The sequence below is a fragment of the Rattus norvegicus genome, chromosome 2 (genome assembly GCF_021556685.1).
Source record: "Rattus norvegicus strain SHRSP/BbbUtx chromosome 2, alternate assembly SHRSP_T2T, whole genome shotgun sequence".
NCBI classification, from domain to species: domain Eukaryota; kingdom Metazoa; phylum Chordata; class Mammalia; order Rodentia; family Muridae; genus Rattus; species Rattus norvegicus.
This window is the reverse complement of record NC_141535.1, coordinates 59,294,704-59,319,780: the sequence shown is the minus strand read 5'-3', so window position 1 is coordinate 59,319,780 and position 25,077 is coordinate 59,294,704. Positions and strand designations below refer to the sequence as shown.

Below are 25,077 nucleotides of genomic sequence, written 5' to 3'. Positions count from 1 at the left end.
TGAATTGTTTTGATGCTAAAAGCAATGGCGATGCCTACAGATTAAAATCAGAAGGAAAAGTGAAAAGCATTGTACCCCCCCACGTTATTTCTGTTGTTGTTTTGAAATATTTTATATGAAACATATGGTAGCACGCTACATATGTGCATCTTTAATTCCATCCACTAGAATGAGAGCTCTCCCGCTGGATACATTTTACAATCCTTTCTTTACACTCACTGCTTCCTAGTGAGAAAAATACTCCTGAAAACCGCCACAATTTATGTCAGTTATGGAAAATGTAAGAGATGTTTTGTTCTTTTTGGGGGGGGTGGAATTTGAACATAACAATGTTTTTCTTCTTTTCATTAATTACATTTAAGAAACCTCTATTAAGGTAAATCAATTTTTACACGAGAGAGTTGTCTTAGTTCTACTCTAGTTTGAAACCCCATGCCCTCCTTGACTTAAATCGGGGAGCTGGTCTGGGACTGCACTGACCACACCTGGACTGTTGTGTCCCCACCCCACCCAACCCCCAACCACTCCTGGACGGTTCCACTTTCCTGGGGAGGGAGGTTATTCTTAGAAATCTAACTTTTTTTACTCCCATCTCGCAAAGCGACTTCATCATCACCAGTGTAACCAACAGAACGATTCACAGTAAGCCAACACGTGCAATAATTTAAGTGAGAGGAAAAGTTTAAATTGGGACCGTCTTCCTCGCTCCCACCAGAACTCCGCGTGAAGAGCGGTTTGAATGTAGGCTCAGGTATGAGGCAGCAGGACTCTCCCCACTCTTAAACACTTAGGTAACTCTAATGTTACCAAGTCTCTCTTAGTGTTTCCTTCCAGACACACTAGCCCTCATCCCATCCCTCTCTTCGTGAGTTCTGTAAAACTGTTAAGATTAATAGAGCCTTTAGTTTGGGACCTCGCCTCTGCTCAGGGGTTTCAGAAGGTCGGGGCTGGGCGGGCTGCAGTATTATAAATAGGATACTCAAGCTTCAAATTCCAGGAGTTGGGGGACAATAGGAGGGGAAATCTATATACCTGGCATTTACCCCGGCAGCCCATTTGTTTCAAAGGAACAACATCATTGTCTTTCATACACTGACAAAGATTAGACCAGGTTCCCCGAAAGAATTAGGAGTAGCATTATAATCATACTCTATATTATGCATACTTTGCTTATCTATAGATACACATATCTGCTTTCATGATAGTTTACTATATAGTTCAAATAAATCAATATATTGTAAAGGCAGAAGTTTAAAAAGAATTTCCCACAGGCATAGGGATACAGGGTAAATCCAAAGACTAGGAAGACCTCACCCAGACAACAAACACAATTTTGTTTTTTAAATGACTTTGTCATTCTCTTACAGAATGAAAACACACAGAGCAGAGAGAAGCTTCTGATTAATATAACTGAAGCCAAGTTCAAGAAGAAACTCTGTTGAGTCCTTCAGAAAAGAAAAGGAAAGAAAAGAGAAGAAAAGAAACGTACGTTTAGTGGGAAAAACGAGTTATCCACAATTTCCTACATGCTTGGACTATACATGGTTTATCTCATTTACTTTCTACTAAAAAGCCCAATGAGATTTTATATCAAGAAATTTTCTCAAATATAAAAAGCTAGAAGTTACAGAGTTAAGGATGTGAGCATAAATGTTATTCTTAAATTAATGCCCCTTTTCAGATGCTGCCTTCACGGAAAGGACCTTAGCAGTTACTTTTCTTGTCTCGTTTTCAATTTAAACAAATTAGCCAGGAAGATTAACTTTAAAGTAGTCAGGTTATTATGGTAGAATGGAAATGAAAATATAGACATTGGGATTCAGACTATTTTGTTACTGTAATGAGTAAGTGATTTTGTCTTTTTCTTTTTAGCCAAAGTAGATTTGAAGATGTGAAAAAAATTGTAGTTGCTTCATTTAATTTGTCTTAATATTAGTAATTTTTCTAGCACATATAAGAACTAATGTTACAATGTATATACTATGTGTGTGTTCATTTGAATATAGGTAGCTATATATAGCCTAGGGAATTTTGTGTGATAATGATTTATTAAGACTCAGCCAGCCCATTTTTCCCTTTCTTACAAACTCTTTGTGACTTGGGCCAATCATTTTCAGCTTATTCATCACTGAAAGGGACACAGTTGTATAACACTTTAGTCACGGCATATTAATTTCTTAGTAAAGCCAAGGCGATTTCTTGGTTTCCAATTTCAGTAAAATGGAAAGTTTCAGAAAAATCTGTGAAAGGTTGACTAAGCAACATTTTTGTTTGTTTGTTTGTTTAGAAGAAGAGCAACATTTAAAAAATCCTTAGGTCTTAGTGACTTAAAAATATACTTTTTGAAACATTTATATCAGTTCTGTAAGAAAGATTATATATTTGAAACCTTTCAAAATTAAAACTTCACAGTGATAACATACATTTGAGTTGATTTTATGCAAGGCATTGCACTAGCATCTTACAATTATCGATTTCTTTCCTCAGCCATGTATACCAACCACAAGTATAATTTCTAACCTCTAATGAGAGAATGGGTCTGAGAGAGTTCCAAACTTTCTCAGGCTAGGGAGAGTTACACGCAAGTGTCTGAGTGGCAATGTGTCCTTCCAAGTGAGTGGGATAAAGTGAAAAAGCAAAAATTTCAGTCTTCCTTTCAGCACAGGAATCTGAAATGACCAGTGACTTAATCACTAATAAAAATGAACATCTAATTTAGGAGCGCTGGTTTGGGAATAGGCGGCATATAAAGTGGGAAGTCCTGTGTGTGTGTGTGTGTGTGTGTGTGTGTGTGTGTGTGTGTGTGTGTGTGTGTATGGCTTTTCCTAGATCTCTGTATGTCTTTGGGGTTTGTTTGTTCTGTCTGTTTAATTCTGGTTTTGCAGTATATTGATTTGGTTGAGCATGACCGAACTATATACCTAACTATCGTGAAAGTGAATATGTGGCTCTTCAGATAAGCAAAGTACACATTAATATAGAGTATGAATATCATGCTGCCCCTAATTCTTCTTGAGAACCTGGTGAAATCTTTGTCAGTGTATGAAAGACAGCAATATTGTTCCTTTGAAACAAATGATCTTCCATGGTCTGTCATTTTTCTACTGGTCTGAGGAGTGATGCTTGTCAATCTAAGTATCATTTTGGCTTTGTGTGTGTGGTGTGTGTGTGTGTGTGTGTGTGTGTGTGTGTGTGTGTGTGTGTGTGGTGTGTGTGTGTGTGTGTGTGTGTGTGTGTGTGTGTGTGTGACTGGTGTCACAATGTGGTCTAGAGTAGCCTGGAACTAACTGCATAGCACTTGCAACGTTCCGGCTCCGGCCTCCCGAGTGATGGGATTTTAGGCATGTGGCTTTGTGCCCTACACAGTTGTGTTGGTCTCTTGGGTCAAGAGTAGCAATAAGAAGGAAGTTTAGTTCTACTTGTAAGATAGCAGAAGACGGAGAATCAGAGTATAGAAGAGGGTACTCTTGAGGGGCCACTCTGCCCTGTGGTAGTAAGAGTTGGTCATGTTTGTTGGCAAGAGCCTGAGAACATAGATCAGACTCACTGAGTCGCCAGCCCTGAACCCCTGATCCTCTGCCTTTTGAGTGCTGAGATTACACGTGTATCTCTTCATGCCTGGCTTTCAAGAAATTGTTTTTAAACCTATACTTATTGTATAAGTGACATTTGCTTATGTAAGCACATATATATTTATAAAAACAGTGTGTGTGAATGGTGCTCTGTGTAGTGTATGGCTGCATGGAGCATGCAAGCCAAGTATGCATGCAGAGGCCAGGGCAGAGCATGCATGTCCTCTCCACTCCGTTGCCTTGAGCAAGGATATCTCACTGAACCAGGAGCTAGCACACTCTTCCAGCCAGGCTGAGCAGGCTCTTAGGATCTGCTTCTTCTCACCCCTCCCTCAGATGCTGGGGCTACAGGCATGTGCATGCAATGCCTAGCTCTTTACGCGGGTGCTGACGATTCAGACCCAAGTTTTTAATCTTCATGCTGCAAGTGCTCTTGTCCACTAAGCCATCCCCGACTCCTCTGCAGTCCACAGTCAATCACAAGTGCTTCTGTGCACTAAGTGTCTAAGTGTGTGCATGTCTGAGTATAAACTCCAGCACAACTAGCAAGGAGCTCAGAAAAGATCCTAGCGATCACTATAAACATCTACTCGCTTATATCGCTAAAGCTGATTTTCACCTAGAATTTAGATTATATTTGACCCTTACTCCAAGGAATGCTGGATTCCTTAAACAACAATTTTTAAATTGTAACTCAGTTTATCTTCATTTTATAAAAAAATAATTCACAATTTAAAAAGTTTAAGACTCATTCATTCACATTTTTGGTTCAAATTTATGTTCTAGATCCGAACCATTCAATTTTAAACTATAATTCTTTATATGAATTAAAATTTATCTGGGTCACCAAAGTGATCTTGCCAGATGTCCACAGTTTTCACCACATTTATTGAAAACTTCGTTCTGGGCTGGAGAGATGGCTCAGCGGTTAAGAGCACCCGATTACTCTTCCAGAGGTCCTGAGTTCAATTCCCAGCAACCACATGGTGGCTCACAACCATCTGTAAAGAGATCCGATGCCCTCTTCTGGTGTGTCTGAAGACAACTACAGTGTACTTATATATAATAAATGAATAATTCTTTAAAAAAAAAAGAAAACTTCGTTCTTCTTTCCAAGATAATCTACACGTGATAGAAATGAGTTTTGTGGGCATCTGATGAGATTATCCTGTGTCTTTTGATTTAACTGACATATAACTATGTTAATAGAATCACGTCTTTGCCATGTTCTTGGAAACATATTTCTTATGGTAGATTCTTTTTTCTTTTCTTTTCTTTTTTTTTTTCGGAGCTGGGGACCGAACCCAGTGCCTTGTGCTTGCTAGGTAAGCGCTCTACCACTGAGCTAAATCCCCAACCCCTTATGGTAGATTCTTAATTCTATTGAATTAAGAGTTTAACTATTTGAGGATGTTCTTTCGTTTCTAATTTAAGATTGGCTGGAGAAATGGCTCAGAGGTAAGAGATCCCATTCTGCACATGAGCACAAGGACCTACGTTCAGACCCTTGTGCTGACATAAAAAATAAGAAGCTAGGAATGTTCCCACAGAGGTCTGTAGCTCTGAGGGGGGAATAGGAGAATCTCTGTGTATTATGGCTGCCAGCCTAAGGCAAGGTAAGAGAGCCTGTTTAAAGGAATGGGTGGGTAATGATAGAACAGGATGCCCGGCATTCTTCTCTGGCTTCCACATGTGTGTGCACACCTATACACATTGGCACATATATGTATACATATATACATACACATACATATACATCATATACATACACACACACACACACACACACACACACACACACACACACACACACTGAATAATTTGGGGGGTTGTAGTTTAGCCTTGAGATTATATTAGTTTAATAAAATGTAGCAGGTAGTTCAAAATTACCTTTGAATTCTCAAACTATAAAACATGGACAGGTTTCCATTTTAGAAAAGTTTGATCTGACTGGACTCAGCAGGGCCTCAAGGTCGTTTAAAAATCTATCCTTTGGTTGGCTGCCCTTGGCCACCTACGAGGACTGCGGCTACAGAAAGCACGAGGGAGAAACTAACTTTGAACCCACATCTTACGGACCACACTTTCTGGTTCTTTCTGACCAACCTTTAAGTGATAAAATTGTCATCATGGATTATATTTTTCTAATTTTACACTATATTATGCTACTGGTCTCCTATGACAATATCTTTTAAAGATGGGGCACGTTTCTTTTTTTTTTTAAACATCTTTATTTATTATATACATTGTAGCTATCTTCAGACACACCAGAAAAGGGCATCAGATCTCATTACAGATGGTTGCAAGCCACCATGTGGTTGCTGGGATTTGAACTCAGGACCTTTGGAAGAGCAGTCGGTGCTCTTAACCACTGAGCCATCTCTCCAGCCCCGGGGCACGTTTCTTTAAAGAGTCAGTTGACAGACATTGAAATCTTTACTTGTTTGATATTGTAAGCAGTGCTTATCAGTTTTCTTATGAGTTTTTCTAAGGTTTTGTTCAAAAGTATTTCCGGTGGCCAGTTGTGTGGCTCAACAGGTCAGGGCACTTGCCACCAAGACTGAAGACCTGAGTTCAAACCCAGGGTCGGCATGGGAGAAGGAGAGACAGACTCCTACAAATTGTTCTCTTCCATCCACACGTGTGCTGAAGCATACATAACTATATTCAAATATTTATTTGCTCAAAGTAATAGTTTTAAGGGAGGTGTTGGGTTTTCCATTTTAAAACTCACAGACTTTCTAATTTCCTTTGAATGTAATGTGAGAATTTAGATTATTTTATGTTCTTTAATTGGGGTAGTCATTCTGTATTTATCACGCATATTCTGTCAGGTGCAAGCAAGCCATATATGGTCCCGTAGTGGAATTCATGGTTTAGAGCACACAGACAGATGTAAATAAAACAATCCCATCATAGTACCTAAATACAAATTGAGGTAAATTGGCTAAAGGAAAAAACGTGTGAGTGGAACACATGGTTCCAAGCATTGGGAAAGACGACTAAGGGAGTGGTATAAGGCAATAAGGCAGAAATGGATGGAGACGAGGTTGAGGCAGTTAAAGACACAACACGTGGAGCCTCAGGACTTATGGAAGGATATTATCTCTTTATATCTCTTTATAGATAGAGATCTATAAAGTAACGTGAGCCATTTAAGAGTTCTAAGCAGCCAAATTACATGATCAGATTTATGTTTTGAAAAGATCATCGGGACAGCAGGAGAAAGTTGGGGGGGAAGGGGAATATCACTGTGGATTCCAGAAGCCCAGAGAGTAAGCTATTCCAGTACTGGTAGCTGAGATTGATGCCAGACATTTTACTCATCCTGAGTTCCGTTATCTATCCAAATCTGTAACTGTAAATAATTCAGCCTTTTCACATTTAAAAATTTGGGACTTCAACTCTAATTATTTACTGAGGAATTATTAACTACATACAGCTAAACTGGTGTTTCTGGAAATAAATACACAAAACCAACAGAATCTTAGAAGATAAAATGAAGAACTAAGGCCATTGCTCAGTGGTAGATCATTGGTTTAGAAAGCAGGAGGGTCTGGGCTGAATTCCAAGTAAACAAGGTCATCTTTCTCCCTCTCCCCACCCTCCCCTCTCACACACAAACCTACGAATTGGAAAGAAAGAAGGGAGGATATAGATTTTAAGGTTTCTGGGTATTTCTCAATATTATGTATTAAATACTCTAGCTCTCCTTTTGCCTTATATAATGAAGTTTCTTCCAATTGTGTGTAAATCCCTAAAGTAATCAATCATATCACGATTATTTTAACTTTACAATGTTAATATTTAGAGAAAGCAATTCTCACCATCTACAATTCTTTTGAGAAGTATCTTTGTCTTCTATGGTTTACAATTTTAGAATCATTTTTCAACTTCTATGGGGATGGAGCTGTAAATTAATCCAAGAACAGTTCTTCAAGGCTTCTCTAGCCATATGGTATTACGAAGTTTCTCTCTGTAGAGGTCACAGACTTCTTGTTGTGATCGATGTTCTAATTAGTAGGTCCTGTGCTAAAATAATGCATTGGTTACTTCATTTTCCTGCAGTAAGACAACTAGATCATGAAATCTTCTTGGAAGTGTTACTTACCTCAGGTCTAAAATTTATGGTTTATTAAGGAATCACACACTTACTGTTTTAGGTTGAAAGTGTGTCTCGTAGTTAGGCCTGGCTTTGAACTTGGTATGTAGAGGAGGTAGGCTTTGAACTCCCAATCCTCCTGAGTCCTGAGTCCAAAATTCTGAGAATGTAAATATCTGCTACCACACCAGCTATGTTTTTGTCGTTTCTCAGTAGAAGGCAAATCCCACTGTTTCATGCATGCTATTCATGTATACATATACTGAGAGAGCCCTCCTTTTGTGTTTTATTTGGAGACAAGGTCTCATTAAATTTCTCAGGCTGCTTCTGAACTTTTCTCTATCACAGGCAGGTTGAGAACTTGATCACAAGACACCTCCTATACTCTGGTTTCTCTTCAGATCGTATAAATCTTTCGCCTTTTACAAGACACCTCCTGTCTCAACATCATAGTAGCCAGGGTTACAAGCCTGTACTAAGAAATCCTAAAAACCAAACTTTGTCTAAGCCCAGGTACCTTCTGCAATTATACTCTGTTGGATGCCACAAGGAAGGTGTTGGCATTCACTGAACTTGGGCCCGTGAAGAAAATATTGAAGATCTGATGGATTTGTGAAGGAACTGGTTATTAATACTCCAATCAGAACATGGGAGATGGGTAGACATCACTTGGCATTTTTGTCCCACTCCAGTACTGCCCTGTATGAAATAGGACCACAGGATGGAAAGAACTGATGAGCCATTTGCTAGAAATAAAATCTGAATTTCAAAATAAATCGACAAATTTTCATTAGGTTGAATTATGCTGTAAGTCTCTGCAGCTGACTTTAGTGTCTGAGTTTTCTAAGGATCTGCTTTGTCAACATGGTTCTGCTTCAAGAGCAACTGATTGAATTGAAAGTAAACTGTGCTCACCAAGAACTTCGTGTTCCTGGGCCTTTGAAGATGAATATAAACAGCACATATGGCTCTGTGACTATTCTCTTGTGTTATCTGAGTCTTCCAAACATGGTCATATAGAGTCCCTTTCTTGACCCATGGAAGACAAACCCAAGAGTCACTCTCAGAGTGTGAACCTGGATTGACTGGGCTCTGTACATAAGGAGTCCTTGTTTGGCTCTCACCATTTTTATTGAGATAGAATTAATACAGTGTACAACTCATCCTCTTAAAGGGAAGGGTACAACGTTCTGTGTTCCCCCCGCCATGTTCACACAGATTTGTATGTGCATCACTGCAACTTTAGAACATCTTCATAATCTCAAAAAGAATACCTGTAGCTTATACCCCACAACCCCTGTCTTGCCAAGAGCAGGTGTAAACTGTCACTAGTGTACTTTCTCTCTGTATAAAATGCTGTGCTATCTGCATAGTCTACTGTCTCTTGCCAGTTCATGGGAATGAAAGAAATAACACAGTGTATAACATTCTGTGAGTAGCTCCTTTCACTTAATGGTGTGCTGTGAGGATTCAACAGTGTTGCAGTTGCAGCATGCCTCAGTCCTATGGACACATGATCCAGCGCAGTAGAGCTATGCCACATGTTGTTCATGTACATTTGTCAATTCACAGTCAGTTGTTTTCACTTCTGGTTATTGTAAAAACACTGCATTGTTTTTGTGCAAGTCTCTAGGTAGCTGCACATTTTTCACTTCTCCAGAATTAGTTCTTTATGTGTCACACATACAGATCCCTTATACGATGGCAGGTGCTTTTCTTTCCTGTTCTGCAGACCGTTGTTCCTGCTCTCAACTTTCACTCTTGTGGTGTGGGTGCCTCTTGAAAGATAAGATTTTGATGACACCAGTGTGAACTTCAGTAACTGATGCTTTTGTTCTCATATTTTAAGAATCCTTTGCCAAATCCAAAGTCATAAAAGTTTACCTGTTTTCTTCTGATAACTTCGTAGGTTTTGGTTTTATATGTCATTGATTTTTGAGTTAATTTTTGCAGGTGGCATGAGGGAAGGGTCCTGGTCTTTGCATGTTGCTATTCAGTTTTTCTATTGCCACTGGTTAAACAGCACCTTGGTTCTTTAGCAAAACCTTATCCTTTGTAATGTCAGCATTGCCTTCAAAATGAACTAACTAGTATTTGCCTGAAATTTGCATATATGTAAATTATATGTGCAGATTATGGTAATATACATATTTGTGATAATATGCTAAATTGCTGATTTAGCTGTTTGGGCAGTGCCTTAGAATATTACAAAATATTACTAAATCATTTTGGATAAATGGCTGTAATTCAACTTTTACATGATTTAAAACATATGTGGCCATCCATGAACTTAAAATATTATATGTGTAGGGGGTGTACACGTCATGGTGTACGAATGGAGGTCAAAGGACAACTTTATGGAGTTAAGTTTCAATTTCTCCATGTACCTTCCATTGATTTCCAGAATAGAACTCGGGCCTGGAGAGCAAGTGGATTTACTACCAAAATGTCTCACCACCCTAACTACATGACTTTTTGATTGTCATGGTTTACTACTTAAAAAAATGGAAACCTCTATAATATGGCACAATCTTCACTTCCACTCTTGTTCTAATCCCTTTTACAGTTGGGCAACATGAACAATTAGAACCATGAGTTTATCTTTGATTTGAAAGAGCTGAGGGGTTGGGGATTTAGCTCAGTGGTAGAGCACTTGCCTAGCAAGCGCAAGGCCCTGGGTTCAGTCCCCAGCTCCGGAAAAAAAAAAAAAAAAAAAAAAAAAAAAGAGCCGAAATGTGTGGAGAGGGTAGAATCTAACAGACTGGGTAGCTGTCATGTGAGGGCTGGCTGCAAGAGAAGCAAAGCCAAGTAAGTGATAAAGGAACAGCAGTGACAGATAGCCAGGAGGATGTGCAGATTAGATGTAGTAAAAAAACTTTGGCTAATTGGAAACTTAGGAAAGTGTAGCTATGCTGTCTAGATAGAGATTCAAAGTTTCATTTCATGTTAATAATTAGCTGCTACAAAGTAGTGTTAACCTCTTGTTTTCTTATCCACTTGTCTTCCTGATCTTTTGTTTTCAGGCAAAATGTAAAAGACACAGTAACTAAGTAACTCCCAGAATTAGGATTTTGCAGGTTCTTGATTAGAGTCCAACATATGAAATATTTGGATGAACACAATAAATAAAAAGGTTCTAGAATGTTTTAGAGAGAAAATAGTGGGCTATTAAACCATAGCAAGTGTCCCTTACACCTTTGACCTCTTATTCTTACAAACTGTGTTCAACCTTGTGGCTTTAAAGCAACCTTGTGACTCCTATCTCTGTATCTAGCTATTTTTTGGCTATTTACATGCATCCCCAACTACCTAGCTAGTCAACATGCACCCTGAAGTTTAACTTTTTCTCCTCCTCCCCTTTCTTTTTCTTCCTTCCTTCCTTCCTTCCTTCCTTCCTTCCTTCCTTCCTTTCTTCCTTTCTTCCTTTCTTCCTTTCTTCCTTTCTTTTTTCCTTCCTTTTTCGGTTTTTTGACACTGGGTTTCTCTGTGTAATATTCCTGGCTGTCCTGTAACTCACATTGTAGACCAGGCTGACCTTTGAACTCACAGAAATCTGCCTGGATTTGCCTCCTGAGTGCTGGGATTAAAGGCATTTATCACCACACATAGCTAAGTTTAACTTTCCCAACATCAAATTTATTCTCCCTGCTCTAAGCCTACACTTAATCCTATATCTTAAGTACAGTCTGATCATGTAGAGCAGTAGTTCTCAACCTTCCTAATGCTGGGATCCCTTAACACAATTCATGTTGTGGTGACCCCCCAACCATAAAATCATTTCATTGATATTTCATAGCTGTGATTTTGCTATTACTATGAATCATAATGTAAATATCTGATACATAATCCTAAAGGGGTCGCAACCCACAGGTTGAGAACCACTAGACTAGAGCGCTAAGGTTGAAGGATCAGTTTTACTTGAATTCCTCATCTTTTACACATTCATTGATTTGTCTTTGATCCTATTTTATCTTTTAATTGCTCCTGCTCCCCTCAGCTCTGTTTTTATAGCCTGACCTTCACAAGTGACTTGAACATATAATTACATTAATTTCTTATTGATTCTCCTTTCTCCATCCTTTCTACTTTCTATTTTTCAACCCACTGCTTAAACAGTTTTTGCTTGTTTGGTTTGATTGCTTTAATTGAAATTACAAAAGCAATATAGTCATAACAAAAGTTCAGGTGAAAAAGCAGTAAGTCAAAGGGTATAAATAACTTTTAAACAACTGGGTTCCTATTTTGTAACTGTATATAACTTCTAGGTTCGCCACACTTTTCTCATCCTGTCTGGATAATGTAACTAGCAAGTCTCTTGTTACTGTGCAGCTACTATAAAAGGCAAAATTTCCAAATTTACCCGTGGGAGTAAAAGCAATTCTTTTAGTCTAGATCAGAGTACCACATCTCAGCCTCTTTACTTATATCTAAACTGGGCTTCAGATTATAACTTTCTAATGCACATATATTTTTGTTTTGCCTATTCATTAGAATAACTGATTTAGTCCCTATTTCCCTGTCAATTATTTGGAAATTACTTCAATGACATTAAAAATTTACCATCATAGCAAAGCTCTATTAAAACCTTCATTAGTCTCAGTAATTTCACAGTACTTCTGATGTGACTTATTGCTTGTTTTAAATGTATTGGATAATAATTTCTTTTGCCAGCTATATGAGGAAAGAAACAATTACTCATTTCCCATTTACTGTTTCTAGGACATCAGGGGTTCTCAACCTCCCTGATGCTGTGACTTTAATATAGTTCTCCATGTTGTGGTGACTCCCGATCATAAAATTATCTTGCTGCTACTTCATAACTACGACCTGGCTACTGTTACGAATTGCAATGTATTTATCTGATATGTGACCCCAAAGGGATCACAACCAACAGGTTGAGAACCACTGTGCTACGTAGATGTTCCACACGCATTCAGTGACTGTAAGGTCTGGAGCTTCATAATATTAATTTATTGTATCTTCTTTATTGTTGTATTTGAGATAGGGAATTACTTTGTAGCTCAGGCTGGCCTTGAACTTATGATTCTTCTGCCTCAAGTGCTGTGATTACAAATGTGCACCTCCATACCAATCTTGTTCATTCACACAAAAACCTGCACCTTCCTAGTCTGGGTGGGTCTACTAGTCCACATGTTTTCATGGTATTTTTTTCATTACCACAATACAGTCCTCAAAATAGAGAATTGGACTTAAGTGTGTCAGTTAGAAGCATGCTTAACTCTTTCTATACTGAGGAGAAATATAATGATGTGTTATATACTAGTTTTCAAACTAGTTTTCCAGTGAGCATTCCTTAAAGAGCTAGCATTCACAACTATGTTCTTACAGCAATACTATAGCTAAATTTAATATAAATACAAATTAAACATGAGACTTAACCAATTCCGAATTCCTTGTTACAATCTACATTCAAAATTTTTAAAGAATGCTGGCAATTTTTAAAAAAAAATACTTTGCAATGCACCATTATACCTCTGCAAAAATAAGTTTTCAGTTACCTTTGAATGTGTATTGTCAAATGCTACTAGAGGTGTTCTGTTTAATATTTATTTTTCTCCTTACACCAAGCAGAGGTTTTGAAGAATGTCTGAATGTTTAGGAGAAATCTAATGCATGTTGATGTCAGGATTAAAATCAAGGCATTACAGACAATACATTGAACAGATTTTAGAAGCAGTGAAGGAAGACAGAGAAGTGATTACTAAAACTAATTTTACTGTTTTCTCATGTGGGTTCCAGGTACTGATCTCCAGTGCACTCTACAGAGTTAACTCCTCAGCCCTAGGTCTTTCAAAGGGAAAATATTTAAAATTTCTGAGGAGCAATACTTACTTAAAACAGCATTTCTGTTGTGGGTACACATTTCTGACTAAGCTTTTGTATTTTTTTTTTTAGGAAAAAATAAATTCTATACTCCCACTGGAAGTCACTATATTGATATTCCTAATGTCACCTTTAGTTTTTCCAGACTAAGACAAGGTATGAACTATTTCCTTTCCTTCTTGCTTTTTGTTTTTGTTTTTTCTTGTAAGTTTAGTTATAGTCTGTACTAAATTATTAAGTAAAAATTAGATAAAATATATGTGTACTATGTATTCTGAAACACTGACTGAAGTGATAAGAAATTATTTTATTAGACTTTGATATATATTAAGTTTGCAATGAATATGGTCCATAATTATTTGGTTCTTGCCACTTTATTAGTGTGCTTATTACAAGAGTATTCTAGTGATTTTATTTTCATGTGCAGAAGCATTAGAAAAGCTTTCAACATGATTTTAAGAGGGTTAGGTTACTCATACAACTCTTTACCTCACACCCATCACAATCTGTATGAAGGAACCACATGTTTTTAACTATGCATATCTGGGCTTTTTTGTTTGTTTGTTTTGTTTTCATACCAAATTCCTGTAGGAAGGGACATGAGTTTTTTCAGAGTCATTGTCATAATTAAAACAGACTTAATACCAGCTACATATATAACAGTATATTATAACGAAGCACTACAAGAAAACAGACTTCAAGAGGCTCTACCAATACTATATTTAGCTCCAATGCGAGATGATCTCCTTCAAAACAGCATTTCCTCAGAATTGGTGGCACTTACTGAATTTGTACAAATGTCCAAATTTTCAATGCTATTCAGTCTCGCTGAACTTAAGATTTTGTCTAGTTTATAATGAAGATGTTTTGTATGATATAACAGTAGTTAATAGCTCCAGGAATACATCTTCTAAATGATTAAATATAAGTTAACATACCTTCGGCTAAAACTTGCCTGGCTTCATTATCTGAAAGTTCAGATCGCATCTCTGCAATAGTATATTGGGAAAGTGGCTAGGCTACCACCATTCAGTTCATTATTCAGCTTAAGTGTTTGGGTCTTTAAGTTTATTTTGATGCAGTTGGTTAAAAACCCTGGTCTTAAAGTTCTACTTGAAATAATAACAATTAGATCATACCTGTTTGTTCAACAGAAAACTACTTATTGGGCATTTTGAGACTTAAAGCTTTCCCTTAATCATTGTAATACGTGCAAATGAATCTTTATAAAAAGCTAGTGTTGCATTACTTATTGTGTTTATAATGAATAATGAGAAGTCTGTTTTCAAATTTCATTGTGGAAAAAAAAATCACTTCATTGTAACTCCAATAAAAATGTATTTTACTTTAAGTGTATATAAAAACCAATGAGTTTTTGATCTACTTATTTGCATTTTAAAATGTGTCTTAGAAATCAATTTCAACTTTAAACACAAAATACTAAGAAATGTTGACTCTGACACCTGCATAGCAATTTGCCATGGTTCTGAGTTACTGTTTTCTTTCTGTTCACCATAGCCTGCAACACTGTGGCATTTCCACTCCTGTATTTCTGTTTAAGTTCCCTCTGCTTCCTTGTTGGTTCTCTCTGCTGTGTTCAGATTCACATTTCACCCCCCAGAGCAAAAGAAAATCAGTATCTTGATGTTTGCACATTTTGTAGCCTTAGTTTTTAACATCTGGTTTTAAAATGATTGTCTTTTATGCCATTCTTCCTTGAGCTGTTTCTAGCTTAATCAGAAATGTAAAATTGTTTAACATAAAAATGTTTGGGCCCACATGTATTTTCTTTTTCTCAATTTGCTCCCTATAAGGAAGGTTAACTATGTCACCATAGCCAGATCTGATACACTAGTGGCCTTTGTCTCTGATTGTTTTTTGCTACACTAAACAGAAGAACAGCTGCCACAACAGTTAAATTCAAAACAGGAAGTCACATGGTTTTCCTAACACTTGCCTTTCAAGGGCGACTCACTCCCCCTGCTGGTTAGTAGTAGTATTATATTGGGGAAATTTTAGAGAGCACATGGGTTTTGGTCCAACTGGATAATTAAATCTCTGATAAAACTTATGCTTAGCTACTTTTAAAAATGTAAGATTTAATGTATCTGTCACTGGAAGGAATCCAATATTAGCAGCTTTAAAAAAAACCTTTTGGTTTAGTTTGGTTTTGAACAGGTTCTTGATATGTAGCACACACACTGGCCTCTAAGACAGGGTGAAAAACAACACCTTTTAAGTCTCTTAAGTAGATCACAACAATAAAATACTGAAATCTATATTGAGTAAATAAGATGAAAGGATAATGAGATGTTTATATTTTATTAACAATCTCAGTATGATATAATCCTTATTTTCTTTGGGTTATATATTTTCTCATTATACACCTCTCTTCATTCTGTTCACTATCCTTGAATGTTTTCCTTTTAAAATTCTACACGCAATTTTAATCACGTTTATGTAAATAAACAATAAGTTGGGTAGCAAATCAAAGTTAATTATTTAAGAAGTTATTTGCTTATGCTATAGAGAAAACCCTCATTGAATAATTGTTTTTTTTTTAATGGAAACAAGTTTTTACCATTTTAAAACATAACTTATTCTTATGGTAATTACTCTGTAAAAGATGGCAATTTGTTTTCTTCTGACAATACAGGCATAAAAGTTACGAGAAACTGCGAAGGAACAGAACAGACACCTTACATTTGTCCCACATTTATTATTTTGCTATATTAAATGTTAGCTTACAAAATGCACCAAAATAGATGTAGCTCCATCAGGAAAATGTTTTTTTTCTGTGAAGCTTGAATCATAATTCACACTTTTTATCAACATTTTTATTACCTTGAAGATGCCTTTCTAAAAGGAGTGTCATGTCTTCTTTAAAATATCTATTGTTCTGCTAAAACTCACTATTTTATAGACAAATTATAACATTTCTTTTTGACATTTTCTAGGGGGAATAGTAACTAAACTGTTTTGCTTTAAAGAAATACAAAGGAAAAAGTTCCCCCTTTTGCTTAACTCACGGTAAGACATATAATTTAAAAAATAACCCAGGGGGTTGGGGATTTGGCTCAGTGGTAGAGCATTTACCTAGCAAGCACAAGGCCCTGGGTTCGGTCCCCAGCTCCAAAAAAAAAAAAAAAAAAAAAAAAAGCTTGTAAAAAATAACCCAGTAAAATGCACACATATAAGCAAGATAGATATTTATTTTAAAACTATGAGCTGTAGGACAGTAGTGCAGGTCTTTACTCCTGATACTCGGGAGGCAGAGGCAGGTAGGTGGTCTATCTTAGAATTCAAGGCCAGCCTGGTCAAATCAAGTTCCAGGGCAACCGGTTTAAGAAAAATCTTACATTGAAAAACCAAGACTAAACAACAACAAAAATACACCTTTACCACCTCAGATGTGCTTAGTTTCCTATTTTCAATAAACATGCTGCCATACTTTTTGTCATATTAATTTTATGACTTTATAATAATGCATTAAAATTTAAGCTAATCTTGCGTGGCCAGCGGGCGGGCGCTCTGATAACAAGCTAACCCAGCCCAAAGAACAGGGAACACAACTCCTAGAAGCCTCCCTCTTATCTACTGCAGATGGTACCAATTTTAAAGGGGTTTTGCATTCTTCCTTCATAGATAAAATCACAGTGATTATCTAGATCAGATCAGTACGAAGAAGTACAACTATAGTTCAACTCTCTGGTTCCAATCCAGTATTTGTGTGGTTCCATGAACATTGGGCTTGCATAAAGAGTTATGACCTTAAAGTAACTTTATATTGAAATATTTCAGAAAAACACTTATAAAACTTAGTATTAGATATAACTGGATACCTTAGTTTAGAAATAAAGGGTATCTATACACATATAAAAAACACATGATTATAAATGGATGATAGAGTTAAGATCTAGAGTAAGTTAGTGAAAATTTTTAATGATAAGTGAGTAGGATTAATGAGAGACAAAAGTTTATTCTTGAAAACTATGGTAAATAAAAAAATAAAGAGTCACAGGAGAAAATTTCATTTCTATAATTTTAACAAAAAAATGGATAAAGTACATCAAACTGGTTCTGTAAATACTACCATAAATTTAATTAATTAATACTAATTTAATTAATTAAGTCAGTTACTTCAAAACCCTGAAAAGAGGTGAGGTGAGGAGTAAGCCTTTAATCCCAGCACTCCTGAGGCAGAGGCAGGTAGACCTCTGGATGTTTACTGCTACACTACATAGTGAGTTCCTGGCCTGGGCTACTGTGAGACCCTGCCTCAAAAAGACAACAAAAGACAGACATACAAAAACACACTGAAATGAGGCTGGAGAGGTGGTTAGCAGTTAAGGGTGCTTCCCCTTCTTCCAGAGGTTTGGTTACCATCACCCATGGCACTCATCCCATGTTATACACAACTATTTGTACTCCAACTTGAGGGCTACAGCTCTCTCTTCTGGCTTCTGAGGGCAGTTGCCACCCCACCCCCCCAAATCCACAAAAACTAAAATAGTAGCACATTTTAGTAATAGTAACATTTAGTAAATAGTAACATTTATAGAATGTTACTTCTGACAATTTTAAGTTCTACCCTCAAAATAAACATCCTTAACGCTTCACCAAAGTTCAAGTCATCCTAAATCTAATTTAGTTGTCCTAAATACAGGAAAATTTTGAATCTATTATAAAATAAACTATAAGACACACATACACTATTTGCTTTTTATTTGGTGTTTTCTCCCCTTTTAAAAAAACGTGTTCCTACTAAAGATAAATATATAAATAAGACTTATTGTCAGGCATAGTGAAAAGATAATTTTTAAAAATCCTTTATTCTTATCACTTTAAGGCAAACTGCAACTATCTTGAAGATAAATATTCCTTAAAATATATATACATATTTATAAAATTCAGCTTTACCGATTTATTTGGCAATGACATACATTTAAAAATCTTTAAATACTGTTGTATTCCTTCTGTAATTCATTGACTAAAAATACAAATGGGAATATACATGAACACTTTCAGCAAACTGAGTCAAGAAACTCACTCCCTTAATGCAAGGTGCAAGTCAACTGATTTTCGAGCTAACGATGTAGAAGCAAAACAAACTAGCAGTGTTGAGAAAGACAGGTGTTAGGCAAATAGACAACCAAAATCAAGAAACCCTCACCACTACTGGAGTAACTGAGTCCACGGAACATCTCAGTTTGGAGCCACTGTGTGATGGAAGGACTGAGGTCAATCTGAGCCATATAGTGAGGGCCTGTCTCAATATAAGAAGGTTCTTAAGTTTAGGCAAGCAAAATACTTAATTGATTTTATGAAGAAATACTCATAAACACTGAAATTATTTAATTCTGTTATCAGAAAAACCTTCAAAGGAAGTGAGCCCTTGCCGGCTTCCATTCCTTATTTTATATGAGGTGCCTAGGAAAGATCTAATTAGCACCTAATAAATCTTCAGTAGGGTTTGAGGGAATAAATTAAAGTTATTAATTTTAGGTGCTGGGAAAATTGCTCGGTCGGTAAACTGCAAACCCGAGAAGCTGATTTCAGTCCCCAGCAAGCTGGACACAGTAGTGGACATGGTGGCACATACATGTAATCAAGGCACTGGGAAGCTAAGAGCGGTGGATCCCTGGGAATTTTAAACTACCTAGTTTACTCTACTCACAGACCCCCAACTCCCAGGAAGAAACCGCTTACAAAGTAAGGTGGACAGCTTCTTTCACACATAAACATGCACACACAAAATTATATTAGTTTAGCTTAAATGCCAAGATTTTGTACCAAACAGCATTTTGTACCTGAAGCACGCAAAATCAGTAGCTCACCAGCAACATTCAAGAAAGGATAAATAAGTCTGCTTCCGTGGGAAAACGGAATTTTGAAACTTCATGAAGAACGTTCTAAGCCACTTGTAAGTTCCTTGAATCTTTTCTCAAACTTAATTAATACCGAGCAGATTATTGACTATATCAAATAATAATAATTTATGCTACTGGGTATAAGAGAGCTACTAAAACAGTATTCTTGTCTAAAAATTCTGAAAATGTAAAACAAAACATTCTGTAGATGTAAGAATAAGAAACAGAAGTAAAGGCTTCTCTGTACGGCTTCCAGTCTACTGCTAAATTAAATTTATAAGACCTACTCTTCCAGCTACTAGGAAATAAAATTTCTTACATTTGTACTTTTCAAAAATCACTTTCAGTTAATGAGTATACCAAGTGCTACAACAAGGTAACTAGATCTAAAGAAACATCAACCCCAATGGTGAAGAAAATACCAACAGTAGGCTAACCCTCATCTTCCGTAGAACCTGTATTTCAGAAAACTTAAAAAATAAATCCCTCTAGCTTTTGCTTTGACAGCATAATTAAGTAGTAACCAAAGTTCCCATGTGTAGGTAGTCCTTTATACCAGGCTCACTAACCTCTGAAACATACACCCTCTGAATCACAGTGCCTGCCTGGCATACATTATGTCACCATTAAATACTTGCTGAATGAACTTTTCCAATAGTACTGTATTTGAGCTGAGCCAACCAAATTCTTAGACTTCGGTTCAGTCAAAATAGCATGTATTTTGCAAAGGGGGTGGGGAGGGAGGGAGGCAGGATTAAGAATGCAGTTTTGTGAGTCACTAGAGCAATATGAATTAGCCCACTAGGGGCAAGGCCACGTGATCAACAAATGCCCGGGCCTCTGCCATGCCATCTAGAGAAACCTAAAAGCCATCATCTTTATGAGCTTTCCAATGTCTAGAAGAGAGCTTTCTCCTGACCTCTAATAAACTTACCTCGATTCCATCTATACATTTTTCTAGTTTTCACCATCTTTCATAAAAGTTCTGTTAGGTATATATAAGCTCATATTAAAGGGTAGAGTTTAGAAATGTCAGAGGCATTCACAGTGCGCGATGCAGAGCACCTGCGAAGGGAAGCTAAACTTCATTTCCTGAAGCCCTGAAGGCTACTGGGGAAAGAGTAAGACAAGATAGAAAGCCCTGAGGATAAAATAAGAAGGAAGCCACCAACCGGGAAGGTAAACAGAAGCGCTGGAGGCACCCAGGTGACATTTGAGCAAAACCCTGAAGATAAGGGCGCCGCAAGTCCTATGGTCACAGTTCTATTTGCACGGATACCAAGTCCCGACCTTTTCCCCCACTCGCAGGACTCCTTGGGCCGAGGTCACCGCCCTGACTTAACTACCTCTGGTCGCGATAGTCATCTAGTGTCTGGAGAGCAGGAATGACAAAATCTTTAACACTTAACCCCCAGTGACTTCTAAAGCAAACGAATAACCTGTAGGCGAGCTGTCCCATACTTCTTGCATATCTGTGCATATACAAGTAAACGATTAACGCTGACAACTTACTTTATTAAAAAAATAGCATGGTTCCTCCTCAGTAAAATCTGCTTACCTACTGGCACTTTTTACCTGAAGAATAAGCCCCCTAACAATTTATACAAAAGAGAGAGAGAGAGAGAGAGAGAGAGAGAGAGAGAGAGAGAGAGAGAGAGAGAGAGAGAGAGAACAGTGTGGCGATGAAATGACCTCCTGTTTTACAGTAAGACACTACGAACGGGCACGGTACTCTGTGCGTGTTCACATTTTGTACTCCAGCCTTGTCCAGAGCCTCTGAGTTTTCAAACATAAAGAAGAAAACGACGTTTTGAAGTGCGCCGGTCTCCGAGCTCTGGTGTCCGGCGTCCGGATGGCCTGGGCTCCACCCACAACCTAGATCGCAGCGCCAGAGCTACCCGCTCCTCGCTCGCACAGCGTCGCCTACAGGCCTTATCCCGACTACCAGGGAGGCATCAAAACCATCGCCAAAAGGGGGAAAAAGAGGCAAGTCCAGCAGCACCCGCATATTTCCAGAATTAATGCACCACCACCACGATCACGATTCCAACTCAGCTAGGCTGGGAGCCTTCACCTCCTAGGACTGTGGTCTTCGTAGAAATAACACAGACAGATATAGGGTCCGGCCGCCCCCGGGACGGGGTCGGAGAGGGTGGGCGTTCGATCCATCCATCACGGCCGCAGGAACCCCGCTTGAAAGGTGCACCGTCGGCATCCACGGGCTGGCCGCCTGAGTTCGGCTTCCCCCGGGCTGATGCCCGCGAGTCAGGGAGAGCAGCGCGGCTTCGACTCGCCGCCTTCTGGGGCCTATGAGACCCGGAGCGCCTGAGAGAGGGAGATCCCGGCCTCACGCCACCACACCGGACCAGAGCCCTGCTGCTGTCGCCTCCAGGAAAAAATCAAGCCGGTCACCCGAGCAGCGGCGTAGACGCCACCTTGCAGGAGCGACACCACAGGCAGTATCCACGGCCGTCCAGAGCAGGGCAAGGGCACTGAGAAGAACCGCCGCTGCTGCTGCAGCTGTCGCGGCCGCTGCCGCCGAACCTCCGGGCCCGCGGGAGCCGGCGCGCGGAGGCAGAGCTGCGAGCCCGAGTGGCGGCAGCAGCAGCGGCGGCGGCGGCGGCGGTGGCGGAAGTGGAGTAGGGAAGAGGGGGTGGTTGTTAGTGTTTGGCGCCGGCGGAGGGAGTCATTCCTGCAGCTGCACTTCCGGTCGGCATTTTGTTCTGAGAGGGAGAGACGGAACGAGAGAGAGAGACACACACACAGGGCTCCTTCCCCCCGCCCGCCCTCCCCCCCCTCCCTCCGTCGGTACCGACTCACCCGACACCACCAAGCCGCAGGGAGGGACGCCCCCGCCGACAGGAGGATTGGTTCCTGGGCCCGCGGCGATGCCCCCCCGGTAGCTCGGGCCCCCGGTCGGGTGTTTGTGAGTGTTTCTATGTGGGAGAAGGAGGAGGAGGAAGAAGAAGAAGCAGCGATTTGTCTTCTCGGCTGGTCTCCCCCCGGCTCTACATGTTCCCTGCACTGAGGAGACGGAAGAGGAGCCGTAGCCACCCCCCCTCCCGGCCCGGATTATAGTCTCTCGCCACAGCGGCCTCGGCCTCCGCTCGGATTCAGACGCCGATTCGCCCAGGTAAATTCCTGCTCTTTATTTCGGCGGCGGCGGCGGCGGCGGCGCCGGCGCCAGGTCCTCAGCGTTTCTCCTCCTCGCTCCCCTCCCCGCCGTTTCCTCAGCGGCCCCAGGTCTCTTCCACGGGGCGAGTCGAGAGTTCGCTCCTCTCCGGCGGCAGCCACCCTGGGTGGCGGCGGTTTTTGTACCCTCTCCCGGCCGGCTTCGGTGACGGGGACCGGGCTCCTGCCGGGCGGCCGGGGAGGCGTAGGCCCGGCGGAGAGTGCAGGCCGCGGGCCAGCGGAATCTACTTGAGCTCGGGGATTAGGAGAGCTCCGGGCTGAGCGGAGCGACTGCTGGTCGGTGACAGGCCTCGCCCGGGAGAGGAGCCGTAGCTAGTGAGGAGGCGGAAACAATACAACTATCAGCAAATGTGCCCCGATCGTCCCCATATTTACAACTTTCCCGGTCCGGGAGTGGGGAACGTCCCAGTGAAACAAACAACCCCCCTTCTTCCCCCTGTGACCCCATGAAGGGAGGAAGTAGTTTCAGTTAGTGAAACAAATGTAAATACTCAGACACGGCTACAGTGGTAATTCTCTGCAAAACTTGTTTGGACGTTGGAAAGTTAATAAAGACTCGTTTTCTTTGTAAAAGGATTAAACCGTCCACATGTATATTTAATACAGAAAACCATAGCGCTGTGCACACTGCACATCCTCGCCCAGGAGCTTTTATGTTGTTTGACAGTGTGTGGTTGCACATGGACTTTTTATTCAAAGACCCAAGTATAAAGAACTTGACAGGTTTACTCCGACACTTTGTATTTGTATGTTGTTATGTAAGGATAATTTTAAATGACTACATAAAACTCTCTGATACTTTCTAGCCTAAACGTGTGCAGGCATACAAAGAATTCTAAGTGTTTTGAGCTTATGCCGAGATAAGGATGAAACCTATTTTCTTTCAGAGGATAGAAATTAAGTTACACTTAGAATCTTTGGGAGGTTTAAAGCGAGACACACAGACACACACACACACACACACACACACACACACACACACACACACACAAGGTGCCATCCTTTCTTGTCAGGGCAGATCTTCTTGAGTCCCAGGATTGTCATTGGCTGTTTGTACTATGATGTTTGACTGTGTAATGAGCGAGGTGTCATTTTAATAGGTCAAATGTATCTGTAAATGCTGGAGAAAAATATCAGTTCTGTATCTTAACAAGTTCTAGTTCACGAGTAAGTTAGATGTTGGGAGCTTGTTTCTGGCGGCTTTGGGAATGGAAGTTAGTGAAAGACGGAAATACCTTTTTTAAAGTCCTCAGACTTATAAATTGCACAGAAAAAGAAATGTCCCGTTTGATACTTTGTTTCATATTCGCCGAAGGAAAACTCATTTGTTAAAAGGAAGCAACACTGTTCAATAAGGTCCTTTCTTTTAATAGTAGTGGTTAAAATATTGGTTTAAATATTCCGTGCATTAAGTTTTCGTCACTGTAGAATAAATAACTTTTCTGCGGGTTACTTTGGAGTTTAACATGCTGCTTACAAAAAATTGCTCCACCTTTCCTGCAAACGTATGGATACATGTTTAAAAGAGTGAAGTTAATATAGCTGTCACGTACTAGGCATGTTTTTAATGCTATAAATCCGTGTAGTAGTCAGTAGCGTGTCCGTGATTTGTATTGGTCCGGGAGCAGTTTGAATTTTAAAAAGCCTGGAGCTCCTGCTGAGCCCCAATCCCGGCCTCCCTCCCTCCCACTAATCTCCCATTCCTGTCTTTGTGCTGCCTGCTCCTGTTAGACTCTGTTTGCTACGGGGCCTCAGGCCTACGGGGGTGAAGGGGGGGGTGTAGTGGGGGGTATGCCAGGAGGGAATGCTGAAGTGAGGAAGACTTCCCGTCTTGAGAAAGCAGTTTGGTGTTGGGGGCGGGGGCGTGTAAAGGGTTGGGTAAAGGCGTCACTAAAAAAAAAGAAAAAGAAAAACTGTTTTAAAGGCTCTGTGATTATCTGTTCAACTTTTATTTGAACTGTATGTCAAGAGATGAACTTATTTCCATGAAAGATAATGGGAAAAGAGTTCTTCTTGCTTAGTTTTCATAAACAGAAGCAACTTTATTTACAGGGTTATAAGTTACAAGGAGTCTTACGCAGACGTGTGGATCAGTCTAGTAGATATTAGTGTATTTTTTTCTTAAGTCTTTGGAATTAGGTTACAGTTAGTCCTTTCTTTATTATTTGAGTTCTACATATTTTGTAGTTTGTAAGTAATGTTCAGTTAGTGGTGCTTTCATAAGATAATGTAAACAGTTCTTGAGAGTAATTTGAAAATATTTCTGCTTTGCTCAGTTTAATTTAAATAGATTGTTTTTAAAAGGGAAAACTCAGTCCTTGAACTTTTTGGATAATTTAGTTGGAGAGAACAATTTATGTTTCATGAAAGATTGCAGGTGTCAGTCTGTTGGATGTCACCTGTATTGGTTGAGAGACTCACCAGTGAAAATCTTTTGCTGCACTTCCTCCCTTTAATACAGTGAAAAGGTACAACCACTAAACATTCCAGTAATTTA

At 39.4% G+C, this 25,077-nt stretch overlaps 1 protein-coding gene across 4 annotated transcripts in view; it reads left to right on the top strand.

Moving 5' to 3' along the window:
- The first annotated feature begins 732 nt into the window (after positions 1-732).
- Nipbl (NIPBL, cohesin loading factor) overlaps positions 733-25,077 on the top strand; it is a 187,936-nt gene continuing 163,591 nt past the window's right edge. For 2 of the 4 annotated variants that reach the window (NM_001427697.1, NM_001427698.1), the window contains 1 exon segment: positions 22,091-22,521. The gene's annotated coding sequence lies outside the window, so the exon portion shown is untranslated. 4 annotated transcript variants of the gene reach the window in all.